Consider the following 20,800-nt stretch of genomic DNA (forward strand, 5'->3'; position numbering starts at 1 on the left):
AAATAAATGAGGCTCCAAGAAAATACATGGGGTTGGCCGGTGGGCCGATCACGGAGGCAATGCAAAATTTATGTAGCTTATGAAGCAATGCATGTCTCATCAAATGGGAAGGTTGCCCGTCGGCGTCCCGCGTCGGCGGCGTCAACACGAGTGATGCAAAAAATAATCGTCACGTGATGGTCTCACCATATGACGTCACAGATCGCCAAAATATGTAGCGTCATTATGACGTCACATAATGTGACGTCACATGATGACGTATTCAGCGTCAAGGTCGCTTTGGATTGCCTCCGGAGGCCGTGCAAAACCGCGTGCAGAACGCTTTTGGAAGGGGGCGCGGGAGAATCAGTACATCGACTGACAAGAAGAAGATGGCTTTCGCCTTCTAGTCATCTTTAACGAATGCATTAGGGACCCTGTGCGTTTTTTAATTCAACGTATCTAAACAATGACTTGCGCATCTGCAGACGATTTTGTGGACGCTGAGCACGGGGCCGACGATCAAGAGGTCGCATTGGAGGGTTCTGAGATGGCATAGCACGTGATAAAAGGTAGCGCTTTTACCATCCTGCAGATAACCGGCAGATAAGCATCATATGCCGGCGGGAAGCGTGCGCGAGCCATCGTCTCAGTGCGCGCTGTCTGCTACTCACCGAACATCGCAGGCCCGACGCAGTAACAAAAGTCTTCGTCGCGGAAGTGCATGTTACACACAAGACTCGTAGCGGATAGCTACTTGCCGGTTCTTAGATTTACAACCCATGCTTCACGCTGTTTCTTGTCCCGCGGTTTCCAGTGCAGGCTGACACCGGGCTCCTTTGCGTAAGCGCGGCACTGCGGCACCGAGCGGTAGAGCCCCTGTTCGTCGCCTTCGGAGGCAGCCACTCTATTACAATGGTTTCAGTTGAGTAGAAAATGAGAGAAAACTTCCAAATTTGAACAACCGCAGCGCATGTGGAACAACCGCAGCGCATGTGGAACTTGAAACTCGTTTTCAAAGCACGCGGCAGTGCGCCACAAGCAGCCGCCGCGGCCGCTGAGACCACGTGATCCTGCCAAGCACGTCACGCCGACGGTGGCGCCGGCGGTTCCAGTGGTGGGCCTCGAGGCCAATATTATTTTGAGTGTGCAGAGAGAGCCGATATATTCCACATGGTGTCGACCTGCCGGATGAACAAAATACATCCCCTCCTCCTATCCCCAACCTTACGGGAGAGTACTGGGGTGCGACACTGCTTTGCTGCCCTGACCTCGGGGCCCAACAAGGCCTCATTGCGCGGTTAAGCAGCAGTATCATCCTATGGCGTCCCGGACTGACGATGTCCCCCAGTCTGCAGGGCCCCTTCGGGGGCCTATGCGCTCTCTTTTCTGTAATAAAGTTCTCACCAGCACCTCGCAAACGCGAGCAAAGACGACAGCGCAATATCGCAAGAACCACAAACAGCGCTTGCAAAGGAACGCCGGCCTACGGGCAATTGTAGGCGGGAAGGGAACGATGGCGACATACGACAGCTAGGAGAAACAGGGAGGTTGGCGGGTGGTGGTCAAACTCCCCCCTCTGTTCCCTACGGAAAATTTTCAACTTTGCATGTGCAATTTTGCATACAGGCACATACAAACAAACACAAGAACACACATAAAATTGTGGCTGAACACCCCCCATTCCCGTCCTGTAAAATCCTGCGGTAATGACGTTCTCGTGTAGGTCTTGATGTAGTTCTAAGTACTGCGCTTAATGCAGCTCCACTACCGCGAAACCGGGCAATGTGCGTAGCACGGGCAACCCAGCGATTTCCTCGGCAATCGCGCTCTTGCCGAGGCGGTGGCGCCCTCTCTCACGCGGCGCGGGTATCAGCCGGATGTTTCAGAAGGGTTTTTAGCGATTTTAGGTGAAATATTGCGATTCATTCGTGAATATTCCTGTAGTTTATATTATTTTAGACCTTGTTAGGTTATTTAGCACTGTATTTGAACATTATTAGCCTTGCTTTAGGGCCTGTATTGACCACTGCGTGACCATGCGACATGAGGTGGTGGATGGACGACAACCGGGGCCCCTAATGTGCTACGCACTAAGAAATTTCTGGCTACGCTACTGAACGAGGCGTATGGGTCACTTCCGTCTATATGTGGACAATAGGGACCAAATGAGAGTAGCTTGACGAAGTCAACCGAGGGTAAGAAAAACAACGTCAAAATAGAAAATAGGAACAATAAAACGGAACACAAGCAAAGACGAAGAGAGCACGCGTTATTCTCCGTCTTCACGTGCTGTTTTTTTTTCTGTCCTTACTGCGAGCCTACTCGGCTAAGCATTGATTCTAACAATTCCACGGGTCTTATGATTAGGAAATTAAAGCAACTCGATGTACACTCGGTAACACGTATTTCCGCGCGCAACTATTCTTTTCTTCTTTAGACGCATACAGGGCGACTTACCCAAGAATCCTTAGCATATAAGGCAAACACACGAAGTTTTTCCAAGAACACCGAATAACGGAACGTTAAATTAGCGTTTCGTTACGACTCAAGCGGTCGCCGAAACCAAGAGAAACCAGCCAAACAGAAACCAGTTAAACTGCGCTGGTATAGAGGATATGCTGCGCATATTTGCGAAGTCTAGCAGCAGCAGCGCGTCGTAATATCGAGGCTTAGCAAACTTTTTTTCGTTCACCGGGAGGTTTTATCGAGCTTCCTCTGTCGCTGGCAAGCTCGCACTGAATTGTTTGGCGTGCATGCGTTTTCGCGGCTGTTGGCGTTTCACCGTGCCTGCGCGGATCCGCGACAATCGACGAGCACAGAAGTCGAGATCATCGCAACGTGCCGAAGTTACCGACGTGCCCAGCAGCGGCTGAGCGACCGGCAAAATATGGAAGACAGGCCTCCGACGAGAGGAGCGTCGTCGTCGCATGGCATGACTGGCGGGAGCGCGGTTATCAGTCGTAGCCGCGGTGAAAATGCACGGCAATCGAAAGCTTGTTTTCTGTGACGAAGGCGCGAGTTCTTTTAAATGCGGAGCATTTCTTAGTCGCACCTGCGGCGTCGGCCACCGTCCACACCCCCACTGCGCATGCTCGGCTCGTCTCGTGCCAGCAGCAGGCCTCTCTTCTCCCTCTACCCCTCCTCTAGATCGAACGCGGGCGGTGTGTATATAAGCGGCGGAGCGCGCGTTCGGAATTCAGTTAAGGGCGTCATTATTTGACTTCTGCTTGACTTGACGCTTTGCTTGACTCGAGTTGATGTGATTGAAGCAACAGTACCTTCAATCAGCGTCCCGCTGCTTGTTGAAGGCAACGTTACCCCACCCTCACCGTCGTTGGCGTCAACAACAGCAAGAAACGCAGAAGACAAGGCTGCGAAGAGACGAGCATACGACGCTGAACGCAAACGTTTGAAGCGACCTGCGGACCCGGAACTTCGTGCACGAGAAGCAGCTGCGAAACGGCAACGACGGGCTGTGGATCCTGAACGTCGTGCTCGAGAAGCAGCAACCGTTCGTGAACGTCGAGAAGCGGATCCATCACTCGGGCAACGCGACGCTTCTGCGAAACCCAATTACGCAACATTCACGCGATACCCCCACCACTCTGCGACGAATTTACTCGAGTTCCCCGCGGTGGAAGATGCGGGCGACATTTTTTTTAGCACCATCGAGAGGAAGAAAGAATATTAAGGGGGATGCTCAGAACTCTTTAGGAATGTGAAGGCGAAAGCTATGCAGTAATTGCTCCTTAATTCTAATTTTACGGGGCAGGAAAAAAATGTCCTCATAAAAACTTCACAAAGGAGCCAAATGTAGGGCTGCGCTGGTAAGTACGTTACCTTCACAAGACACCGTGGTCGCTCCGCTGACATCAGGAAATACTAACTGCGTATCTCATTAACAATAAAGTTGGCCATAAATTTAACAATCGGTCATGGTTCGCCTTTCACTTTCTGCGTGTTCTTTATACGAAATATAATATATATGTACATATGTCTCAGCTTATGATGTCTTCAAAGTTATCAATTGTCTATACACGGATACCCAGGAAATGTGTAATGCGTCGTCTTTGTGAGAAGCGGCTGCGAGAGAGAGAGTGGTTCGTGAAAGAAATGAAAAGGGGCGCTATTTTCTGCCTCCCGTCGTGGGGGCACGGGTCAGCGCCCGGGCTGCGAATGACAAAATCAGGGCCGTATCGAAAAGCGTCCTGAGAGGAGTAGCGCACAGAATCGTGGACACCACTATACCTGCGACAGCTTTCTGTAGCAGCACAGCCAAGGCTACGCAACCGAACCACGCACTTTTTACTACGCTTCTGTATGTAGTGCCCGAACGCTAGCTTTTGTAGAATACGTAGCATAAAAAAACACAAAAAGAAAAGAAATAGCTATTACGTTCAAGATTGCTTGCATTGAAAGCAAGAATGATCATCCCGTAAAGTATTTGCGATGTGTGCTCTTTCGAGTTTTCAGGTTTTCTGGTGTCCATTTCACGTTTACCGTCCCCACTAAACAACGATGGCTACGCTCGGCTGCAACAGGTGCACATCGAAGCTTGCAAGTGAGCATAATCGCGTGTTCGTTAGGTGATCTGTGTTCATCGACCAGAAAGAAACGAAGACAGCGTTGTGTTGTGAATTATTTTGTTTATTTGCCCATACTATCACCGAGAAAGAAGTGTGCAAGTGGTACCACCATCGCAAGTGGGTTTCTCCTAGCGATAGCTTCCTTGACAGTGACGGCGGCGACCTGCAAGTCTTCAGCAAGAAGAGCCGCTTGAAAGCAAAACTGTGATTGAAAAGAGTATGTAAACTAAGTGGCCAATTTCATAAATTGCGTTGCATACAAGGTCGGTATTTCAATTGCATACTAATACTGATACACACGCGCCGAGGATTGCGTCAAACACCGTGCCCGTCGGCGTCTATGGCGGGAGGCGTTTTGGCGCTTTCCAATGAGAGCAATTTACGGTGACAAAATCACCCGTACACAGCTTTGCCTCGGCAACAGACGCGTTCATGTCTATTACGCGACTGACAGCGTAACTTTCAATGTGCAAAAAAAAGCATTCTTGACCACGGGTGTAAGGAGTGCGTTTTACCCGCTTGTAATCGCAAACGTGAGACGCCCGCTCCTGACCGGTAGTGGCGAAGATATCTACTGCCCTTCGGTGCCTTCGCGTCCCTTGGCAAAATAACGTGAGCGCCTCCAGAAACTTATTGCGTCTCCAAATGTAGGAAAACGACGATGTCGGCCCTGTGTGCACCGAAATTCAGAACATGGCTTGTTACCTTTGCGTAAGATTTCCAATTGCGCAGTTATTGCTAGGCTGTGGCTTTCTTTTTTCTTTGAAAAGTAAAATCGACCGCTTTATTAAACCTGATTACTGCGTTCCTTCGCAATACAAAATATTCTGTCGCTTTCCCAAAAAGGAAATGTAAACAATACCAAATGGTGCTCGCTTTGCACATGGTTTTGAACCGCTAGCACAGCGTTATATTATTTCATTTGCAGAAGAGTGCAGCCATAATTCCAGGTATTTGTGCTGCATCCTTAAGTATATCAAGTCATGTGGTAGATTTCGATTACATCCGTGAATAAACTGTCTGCATAAAATCCCAAATAACATCATGAGCCATGAATACACGTATGAAGACGCACAAGTTGTATGCGCTCGCGAAACCAAAACCGAAATCGCCCACGAACAGACTACTTGGCGTAGGAACACATGTGCAGAAACTCCGCCCACGTAGTTTTGGCTGTGCTGCCACAGAATGTTGTCGCCAGGTATAGGCATCAGCAGCCACATCTGGAAGCAGCTATAGAACGTTACTTACCACTAGCCAACGTTATCCAATCATTAGCCAAAAATAGCCCGTACTGGTTTAGTACAAATAAATACCATATAATCTGCATACACAAAGACGGCTTCAGATTGCACCAGAGAATGTCATAAACCTTCTACTTCTTACGCTACAATTAGTTTACATTGGCCTCTAACGGGACACTTTTGATGTCGATACAGATTTTTTCGCAATTTAGCTCGCAGAACTATGCATTCAATGCTGACTCAACAAAATTCAGCAACGATTACGATACTGGCTAATGCGCATTCTGAGCGCAGCTGTTTAGGTGTTTTGATTCTGCGATAAGTTGAGGCGCGACTGCCGCGCTAACCGGTAGACCGCGGAAGGCAGCGCGTGGGCGCGTTCCACAACAGCCACCATAGACAGGCCTCCGTTCGTACAGTGCTTTATTGGTATCGGTGGACGCCCTCGAGGCACATCCTACTGATGACGTCATCGGCTACCGCACGACGGCGCTCACTACTGTAGCGCCGCGGGTGGCCACCGCGGAACCTGTCGTCTCGCAACGTTCCCTCCTTCTCGCGCTCTCTTCGCTATCGCCGTCTCTTGTCCTCCGCTGTGCTCCACGTTTGCTGTATTTTGTCCTCGTTCGCTCTGCCAGTTACGAAGACGCCGACGCGCCACAACACAGGAACGGGCGCGTAAGAGCTACGCTCTAAACTTGTTTATTTTGGGCGAACTTGAGGCCGGAAAACTAGATGCAGAATGCAAGAGTCCGCTAGAGCGTTCCACGCACGAAGTATCCCGTCGACCAAGGCACGTATGATTCTTCTCCCAAGCCTCGCAGGTCGACGCACTTTCTCATGCCCGTGCGCGAGAGGCATTCGTTGCGGTGTCAATGGTTTCACGTTAGTAGTGTGAACGATTTTACGCTACTTTGGGCAATTCTGTAGAGTGGAGTCCCTACAAAGAAGGAAAAAAAAGCTCTCTAATCCACTCGGCGCAGGTGGTTGGGCGGCGAAGCTGTAAACAGCGCCTAGAACGGCTTCCAATTGAGACGTAGGTTGGAATCGATCACATGACGACATGGAAGTATACTGTGTTTAATGATAACCCAAAGACGTTTGTACGGACTGGAACACAACTTGCTCAAGTACTTTGCGCTCGTACGAAGTGTGAACCAGTAACGAGCGAAATTCACTTGAAGGGAACAAGTCAGCCAAATGTCGATCATAATCTCTATTTAGCGGTTTAACCTTTGCAAATTCGCAAATAAGCTAGCGAAATTGTACCGCAAACACAAATAATGTTCAGAAACATGTTCTGCTTGTCTCTTTTTTTTGTCTCTCTAGGCCAGTGGTTCTTAATTGAAGGTCCATAGACCGCAGTGGTTCCGCGAAGCCATTTTTGGCGGTCCGCGAAAGCCTACCTCAAAAAGAAAAACAAACGCATTCTTTGGAGGAACACTATGTACCGTGACAGCGACCCCTTCTGATTTTTGGAATGCTTCCCCACAGAACAGGTTTGCATTGCGGCAGAGCTCACTTATGTTTCCTCTTCATGATATAGCTGTAACACTTTTGTTGCGGTCATCGACGACATATGCACGCATGCTTTTTTCAGGATTGCATATTTGAAGCTCAACGTATTCGCAAGCTGTTCAGATTGAATTGCCGTGGCACTTTGCCTTGACCACTCTTAATTGGCATGGTACCACAAAATGCATCTCGTTCTCGCTCTATGTTGTCATTTGATGACCACCCTCACCCCCCTTTCTTTTCTCTCACTGCAAGAGATCCCTCATCACTTCAACCATTCCATGAGGGGTGCCGAAACATCCATAACTGAGAACCACTGCCGTTGGCTTACACAGACAAAAGCGCTAAAATATGCGCCCCGATGGCCACGCCGACCGTTCGGGGAAAGGTGAACGGGGGCACAAATATTGCATTAGCGCTACCTGGTAAAGATCGCGAATTGAACACGCCTCACTTTCCGCGAAGCGTGAACTTTAGCATACGAGACAAGAAGCGACGGATACACTATTTTGTATGTACTGGAATAAGTCGCTACGAAGAGATTCGTGCTGTGACACTTCTGTGCGACGGCCATATGTAGTTGTGGCAGGGCCATATGTTGTGAGGACTCCTAAACAGATCCAAAAAGATTGCCTTCGCGCGTAACTCCTGCTGCAAGCGTGCTTACAGGGGCGATGATACGGTCACCCAAGAAGTTCAGTTTTAGGCAAGAAATTGAAGTCGAGGCTCTACTACGTCTATGCGTATATGAAAAATGAAGTGTAAAACAATATTTTTTTGCAAAATGTACTCTAGTTGTCACCGGGTTTAAACCCCGCTGACCTCCGACTACCGCCATTTCGCTATTACGTGTGAGTTGTCATGGACTACACGGAGCGTAGCCGTCGTCTTCTACTAAAGTTTCATCAACAGCAGATCGTTAAATGCCACTGCCAAGCTGAAGAAAGCTGAAATATCTCGATTTCAGTTTCAGCTGACAGTCAAACAATGCAAACGCTCGCATAGCAAGCAGCTCCTTTAGTAATAGCTCCCGAGCTCACGAGTGTGGTCCGACCCTTAAGCCGCTCGCTAGTTTGAAAAAATATCCAATTATAAATTAGGTGCTAGACGAAATGCGGTACAATTTCGCTAGCTTATTTGTGAATTTGCAAAGGTTAAACCGCTAAATAGAGATTATGATCGACATTTGGCTGACTTGTTCCCTTCAAGTGAATTTCGCTCGTTACTGGTTCACACTTCGTACGAGCGCAAAGTAGTTGAGCAAGTTGTGTTCCAGTCCGTACAAACGTCTTTGGGTTATCATTAAACACAGTATACTTCCATGTCGTCATGTGATCGATTCCAACCTACGTCTCAATTGGAAGCCGTTCTAGGCGCTGTTTACAGCTTCGCCGCCCAACCACCTGCGCCGAGTGGATTAGAGAGCTTTCTTTTTCCTTCTTTGTAGGGACTCCACTCTACAGAATTGCCCAAAGTAGCGTAAAATCGTTGACACTACTAACGTGAAACCATTGACACCGCAACGAATGCCTCTCGCGCACGGGCATGAGAAAGTGCGTCGACCTGCGAGGCTTGGGAGAAGAATCATACGTGCCTTGGTCGACGGGATACTTCGTGCGTGGAACGCTCTAGCGGACTCTTGCATTCTGCATCTAGTTTTCCGGCCTCAAGTTCGCCCAAAATAAACAAGTTTAGAGCGTAGCTCTTACGCGCCCGTTCCTGTGTTGTGGCGCGTCGGCGTCTTCGTAACTGGCAGAGCGAACGAGGACAAAATACAGCAAACGTGGAGCACAGCGGAGGACAAGAGACGGCGATAGCGAAGAGAGCGCGAGAAGGAGGGAACGTTGCGAGACGACAGGTTCCGCGGTGGCCACCCGCGGCGCTACAGTAGTGAGCGCCGTCGTGCGGTAGCCGATGACGTCATCAGTAGGATGTGCCTCGAGGGCGTCCACCGATACCAATAAAGCACTGTACGAACGGAGGCCTGTCTATGGTGGCTGTTGTGGAACGCGCCCACGCGCTGCCTTCCGCGGTCTACCGGTTAGCGCGGCAGTCGCGCCTCAACTTATCGCAGAATCAAAACACCTAAACAGCTGCGCTCAGAATGCGCATTAGCCAGTATCGTAATCGTTGCTGAATTTTGTTGAGTCAGCATTGAATGCATAGTTCTGCGAGCTAAATTGCGAAAAAATCTGTATTGACATCAAAAGTGTCCCGTTAGAGGCCAATGTAAACTAATTGTAGCGTAAGAAGTAGAAGGTTTATGACATTCTCTGGTGCAATCTGAAGCCGTCTTTGTGTATGCAGATTATATGGTATTTATTTGTACTAAACCAGTACGGGCTATTTTTGGCTAATGATTGGATAACGTTGGCTAGTGGTAATTAATGTTCTATAGCTGCTTCCAGATGTGGCTACTGATGCCTATACCTGGCGACAACATTCTGTGGCAGCACAGCCAAAGCTACGTGGGCGGAGTTTCTGCACATGTGTTCCTACGCCAAGTAGTCTGTTCGTGGGCGATTTCGGTTTTGGTTTCGCGAGCGCATACAACTTGTGCGTCTTCATACGTGTATTCATGGCTCATGATGTTATTTGGGATTTTATGCAGACAGTTTATTCACGGATGTAATCGAAATCTACCACATGACTTGATATACTTAAGGATGCAGCACAAATACCTGGAATTATGGCTGCACTCTTCTGCAAATCAAATAATATAACGCTGTGCTAGCGGTTCAAAACCATGTGCAAAGCGAGCACCATTTGGTATTGTTTACATTTCCTTTTTGGGAAAGCGACAGAATATTTTGTATTGCGAAGGAACGCAGTAATCAGGTTTAATAAAGCGGTCGATTTTACTTTTCAAAGAAAAAAGAAAGCCACAGCCTAGCAGTAACTGCGCAATTGGAAATCTTACGCAAAGGTAACAAGCCATGTTCTGAATTTCGGTGCACACAGGGCCGACATCGTCGTTTTCCTACATTTGGAGACGCAATAAGTTTCTGGAGGCGCTCACGTTATTTTGCCAAGGGACGCGAAGGCACCGAAGGGCAGTAGATATCTTCGCCACTACCGGTCAGGAGCGGGCGTCTCACGTTTGCGATTACAAGCGGGTAAAACGCACTCCTTACACCCGTGGTCAAGAATGCTTTTTTTTGCACATTGACAGTTACGCTGTCAGTCGCGTAATAGACATGAACGCGTCTGTTGCCGAGGCAAAGCTGTGTACGGGTGATTTTGTCACCGTAAATTGCTCTCATTGGGAAGCGCCAAAACGCCTCCCGCCATAGACGCCGACGGGCACGGTGTTTGACGCAATCCTCGGCGCGTGTGTATCAGTATTAGTATGCAATTGAAATACCGACCTTGTATGCAACGCAATTTATGAAATTGGCCACTTAGTTTACATACTCTTTTCAATCACAGTTTTGCTTTCAAGCGGCTCTTCTTGCTGAAGACTTGCAGGTCGCCGCCGTCACTGTCAAGGAAGCTATCGCTATGAGAAACCCACTTGCGATGGTGGTACCACTTGCACACTTCTTTCTCGGTGATAGTATGGGCAAATAAACAAAATAATTCACAACGCAACGCTGTCTTCGTTTCTTTCTGGTCGATGAACACAGATCACCTAACGAACACGCGATTATGCTCACTTGCAAGCTTCGATGTGCACCTGTTGCAGCTGAGCGTAGCCATCGTTGTTTAGTGGGGACGGTAAACGTGAAATGGACACCAGAAAACCTGAAAACTCGAAAGAGCACACATCGCAAATACTTTACGGGATGATCATTCTTGCTTTCAATGCAAGCAATCTTGAACGTAATAACTATTTCTTTTCTTTTTGTGTTTTTTTATGCTACGTATTCTACAAAAGCTAGCGTTCGGGCACTACATACAGAAGCGTAGTAAAAAGTGCGTGGTTCGGTTGCGTAGCTTTGGCTGTGCTACTACAGAAAGCTGTCGCCGGGTATAGTGGTGTCCACGATTCTGTGCGCTACTCCTCTCAGGACGCTTTTCGATACGGCCCTGATTTTGTCATTCGCAGCCCGGGCGCTGAGCCGTTCCCCCACGACGGGAGGCAGAAAATAGCGCCCCTTTTCATTTCTTTCACGAACCACTCTCTCTCTCGCAGCCGCTTCTCACAAAGACGACGCATTACACATTTCCTGGGTATCCGTGTATAGACAATTGATAACTTTGAAGACATCATAAGCTGAGACATGTGTATATATATTATATTTCGTATAAAGCACACGCAGAAAGTGAAAGGCGAACCATGACCGATTGTTAAATTTATGTCCAACTTTATTGTTAATGAGATACGCAGTTAGTATTTCCTTATGTCAGCGGAGCGACCATGGTGTCTTGTGAAGGTAACGTACTTACCAGCGCAGCCCTACATTTGGCTCCTTTGTGAAGTGATAGAGTGTGACAATTGGGCGCATGCAGATGTTGCGTACGCTGCAAGCGAAGCGTGCTACAGCGCTTTTAGTGTAACGTACCGTGATGCGTTTCACTCAACTAATAATAATAACATTTGGGGTTTAACGTCCCAAAACCACGATATGATTATGAGAGACGCGTTTCACTCAACTAGGTAAGTCGTATGCGAGATGTGTTTTCGCATGCTTATGAGCGCCACCTACGGCATAACTATGCTAGCTCCCAGTAATAACGTGGCCCCTGTCATCTGCACGCAGGATATCCCGATGGCCTCCGTGACAGCCGTCAGCATACAAGTCAGGCGCTTCGTTTGCTGTGTGCATTTTTATCGTCGTTCCTTGGTGCATTGGTTGCGCGCGTCGACCTTTGCCGTGTATATTCAACGTTACTATGTGTGCAGAGCTTTGAGTCTAGGTGCACTAGGTAAGCATGCTGTTTGATGGGGTATGGCTGCGCCGCATCGAACACAGCGTTCTATCCAGCGAGGCAGTGGATGAGCCTTAGCATACCCCGCAACAACTGGTCGCTTTGCAGGTATTCTTGGCTTACCGATCTACTAGCAGCATTTTGAAAGACTCAAAGATCACACAACACTCAACACGCGTTATGCTGCCGCCTGAATAATGTACGCACCAAGCTTACGTTCTTTTTTTTCGGAGTCATTCGCTCAGAGGGCCGACAGAAAGAGATAACTCGTTCGCGCACACGACCTGTCGAAGACGGTAGCTTGAGGATTTTTGTAAGACGCCAGTCTGTGTCTTTGCACTCGCCAGGACGCCAAAACGTGCGGCTTGATTGTACCTTGTCTGGCATGCAGACATGGCCTTTCCATATGGAGTACACACGAATTTCATCGGATGCCCTGTTGACGTCTGCGTCGATCGAGCGCCACTGCAACCACCATGTGCTTCCGTTTCTGGTCTGTTCGAGGTCTCGCGAGAACGCAACATAGTAAGCGTTGCGCTACGTACGCAGCGTCTTCTTACGGGCGTACGCGCGCATCCCTAGAATATATACGTTACGTACTGCGCCTGCGCACTTCTCTCCCGCAGCTGTGCTGTGTACATAGGCTCGTTACGTATGCCCAACTAAATGTGTCTGATGTCTGCGTGTAAATGCAGGAGTACACTCGTCCTTGTTTACGGTACAGCTCACTGCTGTCAGACAGTAGAGTACTCGAAATCGTCAACCATTTTTCCAAACAGACATACTTACAAGGCTTACTGCTCTTCCGGAAAGGGGTCCATGTAGTACTCAAATCTTTCATTTTTGCTTGAAACGCACACAGATGCCAGTGGAGGCTGTGTCTTCAACATGACTATTTAGCCAACTTATAAAAAAAAGGTAAACAACGTTTATAGGCATACCTTTGCGCTCTCTCATAGTATTGTATTTGTATATTGTTAGAAATCGTTTACTTTTTGTGATGACCTCAAACAATGCTTCAAATACTACATGGAAACGAGGGGCGGAACGCTCGCCTTAAAGGCTGGATGAAGCACGCGCGCCTTAGGTTACGGTTGGAAGAAGCTGCACTTGTCGAGATGCGTGAACACAATCGTACGAAGTGAGTGCACTTTCGTATTAACGGGAATAACCCGCTCCACACACGAATTGTGCTAGGACACTGTTGTGCCAGGGACACGTGTAGTAAGGGCTACCTAAAGAGAGCCACGAACATCGCCTTCGTGTGTAGCGCTCGCGGCTAGAGTGAGTGGGTGTATTTCTCTTGCCTCTGGTCCACTCTTCGCACGAGGCCGAAGTAGCGGCGCAAGTCATGTCGCAGGCCATTGAAACGTTCTTGGCAAATAATTACCTACAGGCCATACGAATGACGTCATGTGATCAATTTCGGGCTACGTCACAATCACTAACCGTTCTAAGCGTCGTTTACAGCTTCGCTGTCCAACCACCTTCACGGCTTGAATCGGAGACCGATTTCTTTTCTTCTCTTCAGGTACAATTGTATACAGCGCTCCCAAGGCAGAGTACCATCCTTTGCTGTATTTTTGAACCGAGCGTTACTCGTACGTCGCCAAGTTTTATGTAATGGGATAGGAAAGCCATTTCGATTTCATTGTTTCTGGTTTGCATTTAGGCAACGCATGCGCTGCATTTACGGGCCAGCCGAAGTTGCCTAGCGTAAACGACACGCTTCGTGACCTCGATGTGCGTTTCCTTGCATATCGTTATGTGGTGCTTTAGTGGAGGTTTACTGGCGTGTCTTACACGTTAGCTGACGTGAAAAGTCTGGGATGAAGTCAACTTGACCGCAATGCGCGTGACCTGCGTCGGCTTGTGCAACACTTCTCTTTGCTAGATACTAACCGAATGGTGCATCGATTGCAGTACTCTGCTTGGCAGTACTATGCTTGGCACCTTGGCTATTTGGCTAGTATACACTATAACGCCTGTATGTGAACCATATACGCAATTGTTAGCAGGAATGTTCGCAATTTACGTTGTCTCTGTAAAAATTTGTTCTACATGAAGTCAGACGAACTGCTCTCAAAAATATATATTTTCAACTTGCTTGCGGCTTCAAGACAATACACGACGGAACAAAAGTGTGCGCTTATTTCTGCTATTTCTTACCCGACTGTATTAACGCGATATGGTTAATGAGATTGTTTCGCGCAAATTCCGGCGACGGCGTCGGCGAAAATTCGAATAGATGGAAATGAAATTAAAATTTGATACTAGTGAGAATCCAACGCTAGTCTTCTACGGATAAAGACAAAATAAGTAGTTTAATCTATGCTCCGCAGTTCGTACGGTTTTCACTTGTGTGAAACTGACTTTGATTTTAAAGGGCCCCTCACCAGGTTTGACAATTTTGAGCTGACGAGCGCAATCCATGCACTAGGCGTTCACCATTACGTCTGCCAAAATTTGGAACGCTACGCGCCGCGTAAATGGGTCAAATTTCAAGCTGAACGCTGCTTGCCCTTCTTCTCGCGTCCACGCGCCCAGAGAATGAGGGGATGACGTGCATGAGAGAATGGCCCTACGTAGATGGTAGTGCTGTGACGTCGCTCCTCTACGTAGACGAGTGTGCTCTGACGTCGCCAACAGTAGCACGTGACACTGCGATAATTATTTGACACGACGCGTAGTTTTTGTAATTTGTTGCTTGAATGGATGAATAAAACTTGAGAGCAATAATAAAACACACAAACGGAATGTGTGCGTTTTCTTTTTTTAATTTTTACTGCGAATCGCAGCGAGATTCGAGACTAATCTACCTGCGTTTCGCACGCGTTCGTGTTCTCGCGCTTTGCGCATCGTGCAGACGCCACCCTTTACAACGAAACTAATTTTCTACTGCGTTCCAGCGCTCATTAGGCTCATTTATCCTCCCGCGTCTAACTAGATGTTCATGCGGCACACCGCTAGTCTCGCGTCCGTACAAATGTTGCAGCTTTCGTGCTCAGTAATAGGTTGAAAGTCAAGTGATCGGCGAGGGCGCATTCGGCATAACTTGCAGAGATGAAGCGCAAAGAACGCCGCCACAACACCGCTCGCGTCTCGGGGGCTCGGGCTGGTTCGGGCGCGTCATGCGCTCGTGACATTTTGTGCGCATGACGTGTTCAGGCGTATGCGTTATGTGATCCTTCCGCTCGCGTGCCGAAGAGGGCAGGGAAGGGATTTGGCTTGCGAAGGCTACGCGGGGCGAGCGGCGAGGGTTTGCAGCTCGCCTCCTCGCATCATGGTTTCGCGCCGCTACAACTTATTGTTTTTCTCAGCTTCTAACCTACCGATTAGAAAAATTCTTGCGGCATAATGCTCTTTATTGGGCTCGCAACAACTTGCAATGTGTGACTAAAATTCGTTAGGTCACCTGGTGAGGGGCCCTTTAAGTGCGAGGCATTTCCTAACGAACCAAAGACAATCTGAGCGTTTCTATCTATCTGTCTGTCTACCGACCTAGCCGTCTATGTCTTGGCACTTTCATGGGAGTCATGATGACGTGGTGTATACCGAAATTGGCATAGAAGAGCCCGATTGTATGACGAATAGGATTCGGAGGTGATGACGTGCGTAACGCCACTTCTCTGACGCGTACGTCATGAAATCATTTCCACCAGTCACGGGTGGCACATACCCGCATATTGCGACCCATGGTGTGCAGATACTAATACTTGTTCTGCCGATGCACAGCATAACGGTGAAATTTTGTCAGCTTTACAACACTGGCAAGTCAGGCGTCTTTGCTTAACGAAATCAAATCAATTCACGCCATACTTGCATAAAACGAAGACGCCTTTTCTGAAATAAGATGACGTTTGTTAAAGATTGAAAGCGACTGTTTTTCGATAAAGCAACTTAACACAGATATCGGCAGCCTTCGCACATCCACTGAACAAATCACAAACGGTATCGCAAACTTTGAAACAAGGATATATGATTCTGAGGAAAGATCACGCCGAAATAACCTTGCATTCTCCAGTATCACAGACGCTGAACGGGAGGCCTGAACGCAGTCTGAGAGGCTAGAAATAGATGTCTGTCATACTAACCTTGGCGTCGCCATGCAATCCCGAGACATTCAGCGAGCACACAGGTTGAGGCGTTTTCGCGAAAATTAAAATCGGCCGATAATAATGCGTCTCAAAAACTTCAAGGATAAAACAAATTCTGTTATGCACCAAGAAGCTGAAGGATTCAGGAATTAGCATTTTTGAAAAGTACTCTCGCAGCATGAACATTGCTCGTAAAAACCTGGCAGCATTTACAAAGCATAAGTGGACTCAGTACAAGCTACTTCACAATAAACTCATTATCGTTAACTGTGTTTACGTGTTTGACCGTGCTACTCAAAAAGTGATACCACAATCATCATAGCCAGAAGCCAAGAACACTAAGCGCCGACGTAATGATATAGAGGACTTGTACATTATCGATACTAATATAAGAAGTGTCATTCCAAAACGAGATGCACTACGACACTTATTCGAAACCAGCAACTTCGACGTAATAGCTTTGACAGAAACGTGGCTACATCCATCTATCCAAAATAGTGAATTAGTGTTGTGATTTCCATCATTTAACGTATTTCGTCAGGATTGTGACAAGCGATGTGGTGGTGTCATGATTGCCACCCACCATCGCCTTCAGTGTGTGTGATTGATATTCCCTCTCGCCTAGAATTGTTATTCATCTGTTTTAGCCTACCCAACCCACCTGTTATCATAGGAACTTACTACCGTCCCCCTGACGCTGATGTTTCGTTTATTGCTGAATTCCACGAAGCATTTCGCTTACTTACAGAAAAGTATAGTAATGCTCATTTAATGTTATTAGGTGATTTAATCTTCCCGGGTATCAATTGGTCTGATCTCTCAATAAGAGTTGCTAAACAAAGTGTTGAAATTGACTATGTAAATTCATGTGTAACCTTTGGCTTATCGCAGATTATTACCGCAGCAATGCGTCAAAGTAATAATAAATCAAGCCTGCTTGATTTATTTCTAACGTCTCAACCTGTAATGTCTCTTCACTTCTTCACTTGCATATCTCACACATTGGAGTGATCATGAAGTTGTTTTCTATACTTACAAGTATCAGCTACCACATCCACCAAAGGTAAAAGAACAATGGTTCAATCCATAGTTCAATTCATCGCTAAGACGTATGAAAAACAAAAAACAACGCAAATTACGCGCCGGTAGGTCAATAAATACGCCTTTAGCCTGGCAGAAATACCGCGACCTCGAAAAACAATTTCAGTCTCTTGCCGGTAAAGCAGAGCATACATTCCTTTATTCTACCCTTCCAAATATGTTAAAAAATAATCCAAGAGGATTCTGGAAAGCAGTAAACCGGCAACCCGCCAAATTGGTCTCTCTTCGTGATGACTATGATTGTGTGATACCTGACTGCACTGTACAGAATGTTCTGAACTCAACATTTTGTTCCGTTTTCCCTGATGAGCCAGACGACATCTTGCCTCATACTCCATTTCTTGATTATCCACCCATGTCGGAACTCATTATCACTGCTGTAGGAATTGAAAAAGCTATCGAGTCTCTGAAACTATCGTTATCTGCAGGTGTCGAGAACATAAATTCCAAAATACCAAAAAGTACAAAACCTGTATGTAGTGTAATCCTGTAGTGCATCTTTCAGCAGTCACTGACAACTAGAGTGATGCCACGGGTCTGGAAAGTAGGAAGGCTCATTCCCGTTCCCAAGACGGTATTTCTTTCTACCCTAACAGCTATCTACCCACCTCACTGACGTATGTATGTTACCAACTTAAGGAACTCGTCATTTACTCACACGTAGCTGAGTTTCTTCTTTCTGTTGACAATTTCTACCAAAAACAACATGGTTCCAAAAAAGGCCTTTCATGTGAAACCCAATTAGCATTATTTATAAATGACATTAGCTCCGCCGTAGATCTAAACATACAAGTAGATTACTTATTTGTTGGTTTTGAAAAGGCCTTTGAGAAGGTCCCTCATTACACTTTTTAAAGCTATCGCTCCTGTATCTTCACGCACTTGTAAATAATTGCATTCAAGATTTTTCATCGAGCAAAAAACATTGTGTCTTTGCAAACAATAACTCTTCTGAGTCATCTTCCGTTAGGTCGGGCGTTCCTCAAGGGTATGGTACTTGGTCCTCTACTCTTTCTAATCTATATCAATGACCTACCTACAAATATTTCATCTAACATCAGATTATTGGCTGACGACTGTGCAATATACCGGCCCATTCACAACAATAACGACATCCAAGCGCTACAATCTGACCTAATTCACGTTGAAGACTGGTGCGGAAAGTGGCTGATGTCACTAAACGTTAATAAGACATCTCTGTTTTCATCGCAGGAAGAGTACCATACACCACACTTCCTTCTTAGCCATTCTCCAATTTCCTCTGTTTCCTGGTATAGATACCGTTTGTCAGGGATGACAAGACAAGTGGAAAAAGAAGAGGAATGCCAGAGAATAAATGCATCGAAGACGAATAAAGAAAAATGGAAAAGGAAAACGAAGCGAGAGGTGCGCGCGAGAGACGCCATCTTGGAAGGCTGGCGCGCGCAGAAGAGAACGGCGGTCAAGGCGACGGAGAAGATGGCCGATGGTCCGCGCAGTCTGGGTCTTGCCCCAGTCCTGTGGAGCGTGGAGCCCGCCGGAGTACTAGCCTCGGCGAGCAGCGGTCTTCATGATCCGGTCGTCCAGCTGGCCGGCTGTGCAGTGAGCTGCCGGGACAGGTCAGCGCTTAGGCCGCCGACCTTGAACGAGCCCGGGCTTGCGACCACCCGTCTGCCACGCCAACGGTGCACGGGCCGGATGAGCTGAGACGTGCCAGGAGCACCTGCCGGCACTAATCTGTCTGCCACCAAAAGGGACGACGTACGAGTACGTCGCATCATTTGCGGAGCGCGCCCGTCTACACCAGCAAAGACGACGGTACTGACGGACGCGGTGAGCGACGATCTGGTGACAGCGCGACTGACCATCGTAAGCGGTCAACGTTTTACGTCCTACAAACGTTAGCTGTTGAAAAAGATTTAGGGACGCTCATAGAACTTGGCCGTGGCAGGACATGTTATTTATTGTGCTTTGGGGACCTGGTATTTCTAGTTATTTCTGTTCTGTGCGTGTAATTGTCTCGTTGAATGAAATGAAGTGTGTGTTTATGTCACACCTTGGCGCCTTCGTTTGTCCATTGCGCGTGATCAAACAAAACGTGCCAGGCGTCTTACACCTCGTGACACCGTGGCATATAACTCACCAGCGATCTCACTTGGACGGCCCACATGACCAATATAGCCAACAAAACTAACCGCGTACTCGGCTCCCTCCGCCTGAACATACGCCTGGCTCCATCTTCACTAGAATGGATACCTTATAACACTCTACTGCGACCTATGTTAAAATATGCGTGTACCACATGGAATCCCCACCAATGTAACCTGAATATAGTATTAGAATCTATCCAAAATTGTGCAACTAGGTTTATCCTCTCTGACTACTTATACACTAGAAGTATTACGGAACTTAAAACCTCGTAATAATCTTCTGAACCTTGCTCTTCGCTGCAAAGTCGCTCGGCTTTTTCACAATTTTCATCAGGCTAACCCTCGTACATCTGTGATCATTGCAGCTCATCGCCATTCCAGCAGACTCAAGGACACCAAATCTGTCCACCCGCCCCAAGCTCGGACAGTAGGATTTTCGTGCGCACAAAGGACTGGAGCGCTCTCCCTGCCAGCACTGTGCACCACTCCAGTTCGATACTCTTCAAAGAAGACGTTGTAAAGCATGTGCTATGTTAAATTACTGCCCACTTCTCATGTTAAACTCCTTAATAGGGGCTTTTGAGGCATTGGGCATAAATAACTGAATAAATTAATAAATAAAGAAATAGGCGGCACACGTGATTCTCAGTGTATATGAATCTAGAGCTATAAACTCAGAACCCGGCATTTCATAGGAGCCCCTGTCACAGAAAATGAGGTGCCGTGGTTTAGTGGTGTTGTAGATGGGTTAAATATCCCGATGGAAGCATATAATCAAAATCAATGCTCGAGACGGAAGCAAACCCAGGCAATATGCATGGCAGTCAAGTATTCTCCCACATACCCACACCAGTGCTTCAAACTGTCGCAGAAAAAGACAATATACAAGCGTGATGCCAGGACAACACCAGTTGGGGTCTGTGGTGTCGGCAATCTGCTTTTATACCATTGTAAAAACACTGCATATCTGACTTCGCAAGCTAATGTCAAGCTTTGTGCGAATACGCCTACGACCGTGTCACGAGGCTGTTAAATTAACAAGCTCTCGTGTAGGTTCGTGTAAAAACAACTGAATATATTTTAATAAACTAGATAAAAAGAAAGAAATAGGAGAAAAACAAACAAAGCACGCAAATGAGAGGAGAAATTAGCTGAACTAACCAAACAACCGCGACATGCTAAGAGTGCATAAATTCAGCATATGCGAGAAGCGACGGTCACCGTTCAGTAGCGGCACTCGTGCAGACGTCGAGGGTTGATGAGGCGAGACGCAG

Source organism: Rhipicephalus sanguineus, chromosome 7, assembly GCF_013339695.2.
Source record: "Rhipicephalus sanguineus isolate Rsan-2018 chromosome 7, BIME_Rsan_1.4, whole genome shotgun sequence".
NCBI lineage: Eukaryota > Metazoa > Arthropoda > Arachnida > Ixodida > Ixodidae > Rhipicephalus > Rhipicephalus sanguineus.